Source organism: Lactuca virosa, chromosome 8, assembly GCF_052849685.1.
Source record: "Lactuca virosa cultivar CGN04683 chromosome 8, Lactuca_virosa_CGN04683_v6, whole genome shotgun sequence".
NCBI classification, from domain to species: Eukaryota; Viridiplantae; Streptophyta; class Magnoliopsida; order Asterales; family Asteraceae; genus Lactuca; species Lactuca virosa.
In genome coordinates, this window is record NC_136433.1 from 147,390,490 (window position 1) to 147,403,660 (window position 13,171).

Sequence of the window (13,171 nt, forward strand, 5' to 3'; positions counted from 1 at the left end):
TAATAACATATGTAATTTTTTATTTTTTACAACTTCAAACTATTTGGGTTTATAATTGTTTTCTTAATACTTCGATAGATGTGTGATATGATCACCAGTTGCATGAGGCCTTTTTATAAGATCACATGTATGTTTGTTTTTTTAGTTTTTTTTGAATTGTGAGTACTTCGTATTGCATATTTCAATACTTGGATTTTTATGAGATTATATTGTTTTTTGGGGTGTGGGTGGTGATCTTAGCTTCACTAGAATGATTATTGATGACAATAAATTACCGGATGATATTATAGCAACTAAATGGAATATATTTATACATAGAAAAGTTAATATATTCTACCGGCAATGTCGGTAGACTAGACTTCTCACTTGTGTCAATCTTGAATATAGAGGTATTTATGTTCCTTCCATTCTTTGTACGTGTGGTTTTAGTGAAGAACGGTCTTGAACACGGTTTACTTTCTTTGTACGTGTTGTGGTTCTAGGGAAGAACGATCTTGAACAGGTTTTACTTTCTTGTCATGTTGACGTGGATCTTTGGAACTTTTTGAGAAGAATGAAGAAGAATAGAAGATGGTGTGATCTTGAGATCTCCAACATTAGAGATATTGATGAAGCAGTGACATGGATATAGTTCATTCAAATTTCAAGCAACAAACGTATTATTTTGGGTAGGTATTATTGTAACAATGTGGTGGGTTATTTAGAATTATCATTTTTCTTAGCGTTACACGTCCTAGAAGAGATTCTTTAATTGGTTTGGTGATTGATCATTATTAGTGTCCGATGATGAATAGAAATAAGAAGTTAGACTATCCGTTATACCTACCACTAACCATTATAGTGGTGGGTATCACGTCATTGTCACTAACTACCACTAAACCTATGAGATACTCACCACTAACCACTCCACTCCATATCATTTATTTTATTATTTTTAATTCAAAAATACAATAAAATTACATTTTTTGAAAATAAAATTAAAAAAAACATTGATTTTTTTAACTATTTTTCATTAATTATAAAAATAAAAATACAACTTCCAACTACATTACTTAATTAACCTAGAATTAAAAAAAAAAACATTACATCACTTAAATAACCTAAATTAGAAAAACAAACAAACAAACATAAGTAAAAAAAAAACTAATTTTCGTTCATGTTGAGTTGGTACAAATGCTCCGCGACATCTTCTCGAAGATTGAAACACGTTTTGTTGTTATAAATTTCAACAACTCGTGATAAAAATTCATTCGTTCCGGCTACGAACTCTTCAAGTGGGATGACGACGTCGTGTGGATCATACGTGCAAATCAATCGACCATGATCTTCAATGATTATATTGTGCATTATAATACATGCTTGGGCCATTCGTTTAATTCTATCCTTATCCCAAAGTCATGTAGCGTATTTCACTATATGTCATGTCTGCTTGAGGACTCCAAATGCTCTCTCGGTATCCTTCATCGTTGATTCCTGCGTCTTTGTGAACAACTTTTCCTTTTCATTTTGAGGAACTGAGTATGCCTTCATAAGTATAGAATAATTCGGGTATATCCATCACAAAGGTAGTAACCGTATTTATACGAATGTTCGTTCACCGTTAACATCATATCAGGTGCTTTGCCGGTCCAAAGATCGTTGAAAAGAGGAGACTGTCCAAGAACCTTAATGTCGTTGTTAGACCCTGCAACTCCAAAAAACGAACGTCATATCCACAAATCCTGAGATGCACCAGCTTCTAGGATTATACTTGGTTCACCTATATCTCCTCGAGTAAATCGACCACACCATGCCGTTGGACATTTTTCCCAAGACACATGCATACAATCTAGACTCCCAAGCATACCTGGAAATCCATGCCTCTCTTCATGAGTCGATTATAATTTCTCAATATCATGTGGAGTAGGTTTACTGTAATGCCTGAGTTGCCAGGTATTTCCTTTTTGCTGCTTATTCAAATAATAATAATATTATTATAATTATGGGTGGAGGGTCTAACGTTGGGCGTACATAGTGTACGCACGGCGTACATGGGTGAGGTGCGAAGCGGGGAAGCCCCTGCGTACGCTGAGCGTAGGCTGGCCAGATGCAAACCCTAGATTTTAGGGTTTGCACCTTATTTAAACATCTTAAGTCCCTCCCAACCCTCATTCTCTCAGTCTCCACTATCCCTAGAGTGTTAAACTCGAACCCTAAGCCTCTTGCATCCATATTGAGCTTACTTTGAGCACTTTTGGTGATATTAGGTTATTTTGAAGAAGAAGGAGTTTGAAGAAAGAAGAAGAACATGAAGAGGGCTTGTAGATCCAAAAGCTTGGCATCATTTTTGACTCATTTGAGGTATAAAGCTTTAATCTTGACCATTGCATGCTTAGATCTACTTTTGGGGTGTTTTATGTCATATTTTGGTCCCATAGTTGAGGTTCCTTTTGTTTAAGAAGTTTCAGTCCATATGAGCTGTCCTTTTAGACTCTTGGAGGTGTTTGAAGCCATAAAAATCGGACCTTGATGGTTTAGCCTCAACCATGCAAGTGCTAGATGGAAACTAAGTGAGCTTATGGACTTAATTTGTGTCTTAATCCTCATCCACGCATGCAAAAGCATAAAGTTTATAACTTTATGGTTTATGATGTCTTTAGGAGCCTGCATCTATATTTTGGACGTTAGGACTTAACGGATTAAGTCACAAGGAGGTTCTTAAGTTGGCTGGCCGGTATGCTGCGCGTACTAGGTCAACCTCCCGTTTCTGGTCAAGGACCGCATACGTTGGGCGTATGTACCAAGTACGCAACGCGTACGCATGCAGTGGGTCAAAAGGTGGTTTTTGGGCCTTAGGATTTTGGGCCTGGAATTGTTGGGCCTTAAGCCCACCTGTGGACTAAGCCCTCTGGGCCTAGGCCTAGGATGTTTGGTATTGGGCCTTAAAGCTTGGTTGGTTGGACTTGGACATTTTAGTTTGAAAGTTGGGCCTTGGGAGGAGGAAGCCCAATAGGGCAAATATTAGGGAACCTTGTCTTATGTTATGAATCAGGGTTTGGACCTTAGAGTTAGGTTTAGATCCAATGTCTAATTAGGAAGTTTGTTGTGCTTTAGGGAGAGGAGTCCCGAGTTATCCGAGGAGTACGACTTGACTTTTTTAGTTGAGGCGAGTCTCCTTTCGTGAAAGTTACGGGTTGAAGGCACCAAGGCCGACCCTTTAATTATTGCATAATATGATGGTTGTTTGTGTGATAATTATCATCGTCCATGTATTGCTTGATGATTATGTGATCTATGTGTGACATTATGTGGTAGTAGTAGGGGTGAAATAGACCCCGTAACCGGTTGAATAAACCGTAGGGTAGGTCGGGCACCTAGATATGCTCGGCAAGGTAGGTCGAGCACCCAGATATGCTCGGCAGGGTAGATCGGGCTTCCAAATATGCCTGACAGGGTAAGTCGGACACTCATATATGCCTGACAGTATGTTTGTGTTATATGTGGTATGGTGGGGGAAACTCACTAAGCTTTGTGTTCACTGTTTCAGTTTGTGTTTCAGGTACTTCCAGCTAGAAGGGGAAGGGGCCCACTTGATCGTGTCGCATCACACTATGATTTTCTGCAAGTAGAGATTTTGGGACTTATGCTCTGATAATGTTTTCCTACTGATTGTCTTGATTAAACACTATAACTATCTTATGTTTTAATGGTTTTGAAATCAATGATGTTTTGTGTTACGAATTTAGTAAACTTAAAAATGAAATTTTTGGTTCGTATCTTCGGGATGTTACATTTACGCAAATATTGTTGGTCAAAAACCTCATACACACATGCACAAAACCAATCTACACAATCAATTGCAGTCCTCTCGGATACTTTCAAGTATTCGTCGGATGCATCAAATATTATACCGTATCCCAATTACCTAAGCGCAGCCGCTCACTTTTATATACTACTAAAACTCATTCTTCCTCTAGCATCGAGTTTTTGTTTGAAAAAATCATAACGGGCTTCTAAACATTACTAATACGTAAAAATATAGCCTTATTTATACGTAAACGACGTTCGAACGAGTCATCATTGTAAAGACAATTATCGGCAAAGTAATCACGTACCAATAAGTCGTGTGCGGCTTGGCGATCACGATTGACGACCGCCCTTGTACGAGCAACATTCGAACTTTCTTCATCGTGAAGGTGTTGCACAACGTTGAAGAAGGTCGATATGAATTTTCCGTCATCATCCGAGTCAAAATTCTTAAATAAATCCATGTGTTTTTTGGTTTAGAGAATGAAGATGTAAAATTTGATGAAAAGTGAGGGTTTTATTGTGTTTATATATGTACTGAGTTTGTAAAAAAAAACTTGAAAAAATGACCGTTGAACGGTCGAATGCAAGCCTCTAAATCCCATTGGACGTTCGTCTGCGTCGTAGTCACCACGAACGGCCACGACCACGACCACGACGCACGACGACACACCGGGACGGTGTGCATGATCGTGGTTCGTGGCCAAATATGTCACGAACATGCTCGTTTGAAGTATACCGTATGGCCTTACATGTTGTTTGGACTACGAGAATTGAAATCCCGCTTATAGGTTACATTGTAAATTTCTTGTTTTGTTAGCAATTTGCTAACTTTTTAATATTGTATCATTGGTTGCTCAAATTTTTTTTGAAAACTTTAAAATTATATAAAAACCAATTTTTATTACTTACTATTGAAATCAAATCAAATAATCAACTTATTCATAGCTCATTACTAGTTTTTTTCTTTATATATTTGACAGTTTAAAAAAAAATCATAACTCACATCGCTCAAGAACAAATAGTTGAAGGAAAACCAAACATCTATAATTAAAAATACTTGGAACCATTTCCCTAGATAAATATTCTCATTGCTTTTCGAAATATCTATTATTCCAAAATACGGTTCAAGATAAATATTTATACTACAAGTCCTTGTTTCTAGAATCTTAAGAATTGGTGTAACAAATTTCAGGAACGGTTCCAACATTTCACAAACAGCAAGTTCCAATTGCAGTTCCAAAAAATTTAATCGACTACGTACATATGCTCACCTATATTTTCACATACACCGTGAGAATCCTCAATAGAAAGTAAACTAAAACACATCGTATAAAAATTATGTGCCTATTATTAAAATAAATTACATTTTCTATATTTTGGAAAATGGTTAACGGAAGCATAATCCATGTATGAAACACATGTTCGAAACAAGGTCATTAATCCTCAAAACATAAAATACAAAATGAATCAAAATGACCATTAAAACTACACACGTAGCAACTAACTTTTGTTATTTGCTTTGCAATAACAATTAACAAAAATTAAAAACAATCACTGAATATGTAATTTATAGATTTGTATTTATATAAACATTTTACTTACCAGTGACTTATTATAATTTTTTTTATTCATATGATTAACTTTGTGAATTGTGATAGAGTTAGTAGATTTGTTACTCTTTTACAGCCTCTTAGTTACTCTTTTACCTTGGTTAGCCTGTATTTTTCTAGTATAGAGATTGTAAAAAACACAGATAAATATATCAAAATATCTCTTTGATTTATAATTGGAAATATCACTCAAAAACCAATTGGTTTACAATGTGTTTTGTGTTGCTCTGCATATTCATAACTCGATATATGCTATATATATATATATATATATATATATATATATATATATATATATATATATATATATATATATAAGCTGGAGTAAGCTTATAATATTAAACAAGTAAAGAGACCCAACCACTCTTTGATGATGTCCCCTACTTTGTTCCAGAAATTGTGTTAGCTTTTAGGAGTGGAGGGATTAAGGAATTAAGATTCCAACAATCACCCCCGAATCTCTAAGTCCTTCTAGAGATGTTTTCAGTCCCGATCAAGTCCCGCATTGTCTTGAACTTGGTTCGAGCCAACGGTTTTGTGAGAATGTCTGCCTTTTGTTCTTCACCTGGAATGTACTTCACCTCTACTTGTTCTTTTTCAACACACTTACGAATGAAGTGAAACCTCGTGTGAATGTGTTTGCTTCTTCCGTGAAAAACATGATTCTTCGTGAGTTCGATAGCCGACTTGTTATCAACTCTTAGGACCACCTTCTCTTGTGCTTTGTTCATGATTTCGCCTAGCAAATCTTGAAGCCATATTGCTTGACATGCAGCCGCAGTGGCTGCCATGAACTCTGCCTCACAAGATGATAAAGCAACAGTATCTTGCTTTTGTGAACACCATGTTATTGGAGACAACCCATAGTAGAAAATATGACCAGTTGTGCTTCTTCCGTTATCTGGATCAACATTATGACTACTATCACTGTAACCAATTATTCGATTTTGTCCCATCCTCTTGTACTTGATTCCGTATCCCGTTGTTCCTCGTAAATACCTTAGGATGTGTTTGATTGCAACACCATGTGATTCTCTTGGATCTTGCATGTATCGACTAACAACTCCAACCGCATATGCCATATCGGGTCTTGTCTGCAAGAGATATCTAAGGCATCCTACCAACTTTCGGTATTGTGTCGGGTCGATTTCGGGTTCATCTTCGGCCTTCGACATTTTGGTTCCTGGATCCATGGGAATGTGGGTAGGATTGCAATCATGTAAACCGGCTTCCTTCAGAATGCTTTGTGCATACGCTTCTTGGTTTATTGTAATCCCCGATTCATCCTGTTTGACTTCAATGCCCAGGTAGTAAGTTAATCTTCCAAGATCAGACATCTCGAAGTTCTTGGACATTTCAAATTTGAACCTTTTGATCATGCTCAAATTTGTACCTGTGACAAACAAATCATCAACATAGATTGCTAAAATTAGCAAGTTGGATCCTTCGTTCTTCCGGTACACCGATGGTTCTTTCATGCACTTGTGAAATTTCATTCCTTTCAAAATCCCATCAAGTTTTGTATTCCATGCTCTTGGTGCTTGTCTAAGACCATATAGTGCTTTTGAAAGACGGTACACCTTGTGCTCGTCGCCTTTCCTTATGTAGCCTTCTGGTTGATACACATAGACGGTTTCTCTCAACTCTCCATGTAAGAAAGCCGTCTTGACATCCAAGTGGTGAAGCTCCCATCCATTGGTAGCGGCTAAGGCAATGAGAAACCGTATGGTTTCGATGCGAGCTACCGGAGCAAATACTTCTTGAAAGTCAATACCAGGTTGTTGTACGTACCCTTTAGCAACCAATCTTGCCTTGTGTTTGTTTATGGTGCCATCTGCATTTTTCTTCAGCTTGAACACCCATTTGAGTCCAATGGGCTTCACCCCCATAGGCTTGTTTACGAGAGACCAAGTATTGTTCTTATTTATCGAATTGATCTCTGTATTCATGGCTTTGACCCACTCTGGTTCTTTCTTCGCCTCTTCAACCGATACCGGCTCGTCATTGGTTGCTAGGAGAAGTTCTTCAATGTCATCAACATAAAGTACATAATCTCGTAATCGAATTGGAAGCACCTTTGGTCTTGTGGGCCTTTGGTTTTGAACATTGTTTACGTTGTTGTTGACCGGACTTGGTTGCTCATTTTCTTGTACCTCCACTTCGTCTTCAATCTCGTGATCCGATTCGTTTGGTTCAATTGGTTCGTTGTTTACATCGTTTCCTTGGTTGTTGTTCGCCTTATCTTCCGGTAAATCCCATGGTACTATGAATGATCCTGGTTCTTCATTGTCAGGTGTAGCTTCGTTAACCCAATTCCATCCTTTGGTTTCATTAAAAATAACGTCTCGACTTACGATTATTTTTTGTGTAACCGGGTTAAATAACCGATAGGCTTTTGTACCCGGTTCAGAATCAAGATGAACCAATGGTCTTGATCTTGCATCCAATTTTTTCACGTTTACCGGTTCAACTTTTGCATACGCTAAACACCCAAAGATGCGTACGTTCTCCAAATTAGGTTTTCTTTTATACAACTTCTCGTACGGAGTTGTATCACCAAGTACTCTTGTGTAAACACGGTTGATCAGGTTTGTGGAATGTTTTACCGCTTCTCCCCATAGGTAGTTTGGAACATGCATCGCCTTCATGATACTTCGTGTCATGTCCATAAGTGTTCTGTTTCTTCGTTCCACAATACCGTTTTGTTGTGGTGAATATGGGGCGGTAAGATGGCGTTTGATTCCATTTATATCACAAAAGGAATTAAACTCGAGCGAAGTAAACTCACCTCCTCGATCACTTCGAAACACCTTTAAAGACTTTCCGAGCTCATTCTCCGCCAAAGCTTTAAATTTTTTGAAGTGTAAAAACGCCTCATTTTTCTCTTTTAAGAGAAAAATCCACATATACCGTGAAAAATCGTCAATTAGTGTGAAAATGTATCGATTTTGACCCTTCGTTGACGGTGTTATCGGACCACATAAATCACCGTGAACTAGCTCCAATGGTCGTGTTGCTTTGTACGTCGTCATTAATGGAAATGACTTTCTTGTTTGCTTGCCCACCAAGCAAGATTCACACAATTGATTCTCACTGTCAAAATAGGGTAACCCTTTGACTAGACCTTTCTTGGACATCTTTTTCATTGACTCGAAATTGATGTGTCCAAGTCTTGCATGCCAACGCCACGTGTCTTCACTTAGTCTTGAATGAAGGCAAATAGGTACTCCAATGGGCAACTGTATTTTATAAAGGCGGTTTGGAGTTCTTTGTACCTTCATTAATAAGCAGTTGTCGGCATCATGCATTGTCAAATAGTTGTCTTTCATCCGAATATCGCACCCGGTTTCAGTTGCTTGTCCGAGACTGAAAATATTATTTTTCAAATCCATAATGAAATAAATCTCCGTTATCAATCGTTGTTGCCCCGATTTTCCTTGGAAAACAATTGAGCCTTTCCCTTTTATTTCGACACACGAATTATCACCGAATTTGACCTTTCGGGTTATTCCTTCGTCGAGTTCGGAGAAAAATGAACGATTTCCCGTCATGTGATTACTTGCTCCGTTGTCCAAATACCACACATCGTTTTCTTGTGAGTTGTATCGAGACGGTATCACCTTCTCTTCGTTCAAAAATACGGACTCGTGTAGAAATACTGTTTCATCGGCATCGTCGTGTTCAGTAAAATTACTTTCTTGGAATTTTTGGGTTCGGTCCGGACATTTGGATGCGTAATGGCCCGATTTATCGCATCTGTAACAAATAATTTTTGACAGATCTTTTTTCGGGTTACGGTTCGAGTCCGAATTAGAATTGGGCCGGTTGTTGTATTGTTTGGGCTTATTATTGGGTTGGGTTAATTTTGACCCAGATCCGCTTGAAGACCCGGCTCCACCGGATCCACCTGACCCGGTTCGATTAAAACCCCCCGAATCCCCTTTTCTTCCCTTATTCGACTCCTTCTTCCCCGATGATCCTCCAGAACCGCCACCACCTTCGTTTCTCCATCCACCACCACCACTCGTTCTAGCCATCAACACCCTTTGTTGCCCGTCTCCGCCTTCATCTGCTTTGATTCTTTCTTCATACGCTTTCAGACGCCCTACGACGTCATCGAAGGATACTGTCTTCAAGTCAAGCACTTGCTCGAGGGAGGCAACGATTTGAATGAACCGATGAGGTACCACCGTCAAGAGTTTCTTCACGAGTTTCGTTTCTCCGATGGGTTCTCCCAGTGACGCTGACTTCGAGGCGATTCCAGCGAGCTTTCCGGCGAAAGCGTCTATCGTCTCTGTCTCCTGCATCTTCAGTCGGTCTAGATCGGCGGTGAGAGTTTGAAGTCCAGCCTCTTTTACTCTGTCGGCTCCAACATGTCGAGCCCTAATCGACTCCCAGAGGACCTTCGCTTCATCGACGTCCCCTATCTGCATTATCAAGCTCTCAGGGATTGCTTGATACAGCAATCCCATGGCAAGGTAATTCTTTTCATCATTCTTCTCTTCTCCTGGATCGATTATGGTCCAGACTTTATGAATTCGAAGTACAACTTTCATACGCAGGGACCATACGGTGTAATTTGTGGAATTCAACATCGGGCAAGCCACTGTGGTTGATCCTATCTCTTTGAGTTTCACCGGAGCCGGACCAGCATCACCACCATCTCCTTCTTTGTCTGACATCTTTACTGTTGTCCTTCTTGATCACCAGGTAATTCAAAGCTTTCACAGCTCCCCTTGACTGATTTCGAAAGCTCTGATACCAATTCTAGTATAGAGATTGTAAAAAACACAGATAAATATATCAAAATATCTCTTTGATTTATAATTAGAAATATCACTCAAAAACCAATTGGTTTACAATGTGTTTTGTGTTGCTCTGCATATTCATAACTCGATATATGCTATATATATATATATATATATATATATATATATATATATATATAAGCTGGAGTAAGCTTATAATATTAAACAAGTAAAGAGACCCAACCACTGTCCCCTACTTTGTTCCAGAAATTGTGTTAGCTTTTAGGAGTGGAAGACAGGAATGGAGGGATTAAGGAATTAAGATTCCAACAATTTTTACTTTATAGATCTTTCTTCACATGTGGCAGTAATTTCACTAATTTGTGTGTACAGGTGTGTAGTGGGGGGTTAACTTAAACGTGCCTGATCATGTCATTTATTTACATCGTTACGGAATCCGTTACGGAAACCGACTCGCCAATCCTCGCCTTCTCCTTCTCCTGCACGATTTGTCCCTTTCTCTAACCTCACTACAAATAGCCCCTCACGCCTTCCTACTTTTCTTCATATTCACCATAAATCAACGAAGGTCCTTACTAGTACTACTCTCATCTTCATCATTTTAACACTCGTTTCTCCTTCTGTAGTTTTGCATGATGAACACGTTTTTCCTTTTCAATATACATCCCAATGATCGGATTTCAAAAACTATGTTCATAATGTCTTTACTCTGTTTTCTTACTACTTTCATTTTTCATCTTCATCATTCAACCCTCGTTTCTCCTTCTGTAGTCTGTACTTTTGGCTTTTGCATGATGAACACGTTCTCCTTTTCAATATACATCCGAATGATCGGATTTCAAAAACTCTGTTCATAATGTTTTTACTCTGTTTTCTTACAGATCAGTGAAGATGACGAAAGGTTCGAAAAAAACTTCCGGCTACTCCGCCCCAAAACAGATTGCTTGTGTCGGGTACATCTCGACTGCACCGGTGAAAACAACTGTAACGTTCAAAGGGGGGAAAGGAGGAGGCGAAGGGAGTTACGTGAACAAATCCCGAGTCAGTTTCGCCGATAAGCAGACGGGTTGCTACGGCCGAGCAACCACTAAGGAGAAGGCGTCGGCCGGAGAGTTTCAGTGGAAGAATGGGACTAGTGGAACGAAGAGTGAGTATAAGAAAAGTTCCACAGTCAGAATTGGAGATAAGAGTGGATACACAGAGGTTTATAACGAACAGAGGGTTCGCAATGTGAGTTACAACAACAACAACAACAACAGCAAGAAGCTCATAACCTATGACAATGGCGATGGTGGGGAGTATGGTGGGTATGGGTATGGGTATGATTCTGACTACTAATCCGGTGGTTTTTGTTTATAGTTTGTGGGTGTTCTTGGTGGTTGGTAAATGGTATGGTTTATGTAGGTAATGAGTAATGGGTATGTTTTAGGTTTGTTTTTGCAATGATCATCTTTTGTTTCTGGATCTTTGTTTATCAATATATATCTATATTATGGTTAAATTGTTTGTTTTTGTTCGAACGTCTAAAACTTGGATTACTTTTGTATGATGCTAATAGTATAAGATTATATGTATGTCATACTACCAAAAGTCGCAAACTCTTTAAAACTTAAATAGTCTTTTGAAATGCAATGCTAAAATAAAATATAGTTACATAATTAGTCTCTATTGTATGGTGTGGTTCATAAATAAGGCTCAAATCAAAAGGATAATAGTAGTAACGGGATATACGTAAGAGTTTTGATAGTTTTCATTTTCTCTTTATCTTGCATAAACATATATACAATTCAAGAACATTTTTTTTATTATTCTCTGTTAATTTCTTCTACATTGATCATCTTAATTATTGGTTATGCTTCTGCAAATTCACACAATATTGACATATTTAATCAACATAAATGATCAAATTAAAACAAATAAAAATAAAAAATAAATAAAAAAACTTTTTTTTGGTAATATCTGAAACTCGACCTAATACCCGAATTACCTATAACTGATTACCCGAAGGTCGGGTATCGGATATTTTTTTTATTAGACAATACCCGATCTACCTGAAACCCAAAAATTATACCCGATCAACACCCCTACTTAAATTTCTGTTATTGTTGTAATGTACTTTAAAACCATACTCTCTATAATGTTAAATAAAAAAGGTTAAAATTTCATTCTCAACAATGTTAATATGATGTGAATTACATGAATCATCCATCGTGTAGGTGTCAAACTGCAAGTTTAGTTCTTATTTTCAAAAATTAATTCAGATCATCCCTGTTACTTTAAAACTTACATGCTTCATCCCTAAAATCGTTAGCGAGTAACTAAAAGACAATTTTACTCTTATTAATTTCTTTTTGATTTATTTTTAATTTGTGTATTTATTTAGTAGTTAAATTTATTTTAGAAATACATCACCACCCTTAGATTTTCATAAGCTGTCACACCCCCAAACCGGAACGGCAGAAACATTCGGGGGCGGAAGACGGCATGTACAGTATCACAACATTTGTATAATAGTAATCAAAGGAACAACAACCATTGTATTAATAATATAAAGTTTACATTGTGTTCAAAAATTTTGTCTGATTTACATTAAAACTATAGCAAAAGATAAGACGTAATACTATTATGCTCCGTCTTCGCAACACCTGAGAGGGTACCTGTCTTGTAACGACGTGAATTTTCAAAACAATTTTTCATTTTTAAAACATAACATATCTCATATAAATCATCTCAAAACTCAAAAGTATCAATGTTATCTCAGTAAAACATATCCCAGAATCTCAATTACAAAATCCTCTGTGAATGTGTACAAATCATGCCGGCGCCTTCCCCCGATCCTCGCTAGTACCTGAAACACATATCACATAACACGGTAAGCATAAATGCTTAGTGAGTTCCCCAAAATACCACACACTACACATAAGCCACTCGAGGCTATAACTCGGTATGACCCTCCGTTCAATGTGTCTCAGCGGGACCCTCCAGTCCCGTAGCTTGTTGGAC

The 13,171-nt window shown here is 37.9% G+C and overlaps 1 long non-coding RNA gene across 1 annotated transcript; it reads left to right on the top strand.

The window, feature by feature from the left end:
* Positions 1 to 10,681: 10,681 nt before the first annotated feature.
* On the top strand, positions 10,682 to 11,669 carry LOC145133424 (uncharacterized). Its single transcript, XR_013718579.1, has 2 exons — positions 10,682 to 10,746; positions 11,050 to 11,669. It is a non-coding gene; the product is annotated as an uncharacterized LOC145133424 (long non-coding RNA).
* Positions 11,670 to 13,171: the final 1,502 nt, after the last annotated feature.